At 43.4% G+C, this 2,434-nt stretch overlaps 1 pseudogene; it reads left to right on the top strand.

Moving 5' to 3' along the window:
- Positions 1-1,420: 1,420 nt before the first annotated feature.
- On the top strand, positions 1,421-1,843 carry LOC127696620 (DNA-binding protein inhibitor ID-2-like; annotated as a pseudogene).
- The last annotated feature ends 591 nt before the right edge of the window (positions 1,844-2,434 follow it).

Below are 2,434 nucleotides of genomic sequence, written 5' to 3'. Positions count from 1 at the left end.
CCTCCTAATAATGCCACTTCCCATGGGCCAATAGTATTCAAACCACCACAGACAATACTAACAACTAGGAAGTAGAGCTTAATTCGAGGGAGAGTCTCTGGGAGCAAAGCTTGGAAGGGACTCTGTTGTCCTTGGCCTCTTCCATGTTTCCTCTGCTTCTTCCTTTTTCCTGGCTATTAGGAAGTAAGTCTCTTTCCCTGTCCTCTACATCCTGTCTCATAAAAGACCCTCAGTACAGGAGACAGTGAAACTGGCCTGGAAACCTCTTAAAACCGTGATCTATATCAAATCTTTCTTTGTAAGCTTTTTGTATGTCAGATATTGTATCAGAACAATGCCAAAGTAACACAGACACCCCGAGAACTCTAGTGGGCTTGTTTAACCTTGTGACACTGACAGTGTACTTATCTACACAGGTCCCTCTTGATAGCCACCGAGTTCCAAAAAAGAAAGAAAGAAAGGAAGAATGAAAGAAAGAAAGAAAGAAAGAAAGAAAGAAAGAAAGAAAGAAAGAAAGAAAGAAAGAAAGAAAGAAAAGGCACCGAGGGAAAGACCATCCAGAGACTACCTCACCTAGGGATCCATTCCATATACAGTTACAAAACCCAGACACTATTATTGATGCCTACAAGTGGTTGCTGGCTCACTGCAGCTGGATACAGCTGTCACCTGGGAGGCTCTGCTAGTACATGAGAACTACAGAGGGGGACACTCTCAGCCAACCATTGAATTGAGCACAGGGTCCCCAATAGAGGATCTAGAGAAAGGACCCAAGGAGCTGAAGGGGTTTGCTGTGCCACAGGAGGAACAATAATATGAGTCACCCAGTACTCCCAGAGATCCCAAGGACAAAACCATCAACCAAAGAGTACACATGGAGTTACCCACGGCTCAAGACACATAGGCAGCAGAGGATGGTCTTGTTAGACACCAAAGAGAGGAGAGGTCCTTGGTCCTGGAAAGACTTGATGCTGTAGTGTGGAGGAATACCAGGATAGGGAAGTGGGAGAAGGTTGATTGGGGAAGGGGAGATGGCTTATGGGATTTTTGGGGGAGGAGGGAACCAGGAAAGGGGACAACATTTGAAATGTAAATAAAGAATATATGTAATAAAACAATTAGAAAAATGCACAAATCAAAACAACAGCAAAAAACCTCCCAACGTTTAAGTAAGCTACACTTTTGTATTGTGCCTCCAGCTATATAGTTAACAGTGGGTCACAGATTGGACATGCCTGGGAAGCTTATGGTGTATACAGAGCAGAGCTTATTATTTCATATTGGTACTAACATCCATATCATAAGAAAATCATCTCTTCTTATCATTAAGAAACAACAGATTCTGAACAGAGCCTGGTGCCTTGCTGCCAGCTCAGCCCCCTGCGGCGGCTCCCTCCCAGCTTCTCCTGCTAAGAGCAAGATGAAAGCCTTCAGTCCAGTGAGGTCCCTTTGGAAAAAACAGCTTGTCGGACCACAGCTCCAGCATCTCCCAGAGCAAAACCCTGGTGAACTACCTGATGAGTCTGTTCTATTGAACATTCAGCATGAACTGCTCAACATGAATACTGCTACTCCAAACTCAAGGAACTGGTGCCCAGTGTCCCACAGAACCAGGTGACCAAGATGGAAATCCTGCAGCACATCATCGTCATCAATTACATCTTGGACTTGCAGATTGCCCTGGACTCGCATTGTCAGCCCGCACCACCAGAGACCCGGAGAGAACCAGGTGTCCAGGACGCCGCTGACCACATGGACATCAGCATCCTGTCTTTGCGGGCATCTGAATTCCCTTCTGAGCTTGTGTTGAGTGTTGAGTGACAGTAAAGAACTCTGTGGCTAAGTAAAGGGCATTTGGATTTGGGGGAGTTTTTCTTTTTACTTTCTGTTTTTTTCTTTTGCACAACAAGAAGTCTACAAGATCTTTTTTTTTTTTTTTTTAATCAACCACTTCACCAGGAGAAAAGTTGAACGGACCTCTTCAAAGAGGAAATGGAACAAAAACTAAGAACAATCATCTTCCCCAGGTGTTCACCAGAACTGTGATACTGTTGGAAGGTTTTCTTTATATACTATTCCCACCATGGGGTGTGAAAATGTTAAAAAATAATCTTAGAAATAGAAGGGGTCATAGATAGGCTTCTGACCAAAAAAAAGTACAGGACCAGATGGTTTCAGTGCAGAATTCTATCAGACCTTCAAAGAAGACTCAACACCAATACTCTTCAAACTATTCCACCAAATAGAAACAGAAGGGACACTACCCAACTCCTTCTTCGAAGCCACAATTACGCTGATACCAAAACCACACAAAGATCCAACTAAGAAAGAGACTTTCAGGCCAATTTCCCTTATGAATATCGATGCAAAAATACTCAATAAAATTCTTGCCAACCGAATCCAAGAACACATCAAAACGATCATCTACCATGAT

Source organism: Apodemus sylvaticus, chromosome 11 (assembly GCF_947179515.1).
Source record: "Apodemus sylvaticus chromosome 11, mApoSyl1.1, whole genome shotgun sequence".
NCBI classification, from domain to species: Eukaryota; Metazoa; Chordata; class Mammalia; order Rodentia; family Muridae; genus Apodemus; species Apodemus sylvaticus.
Note: the sequence above shows the minus strand (reverse complement) of the source record. Positions and strands in the feature narration are given on the sequence as shown.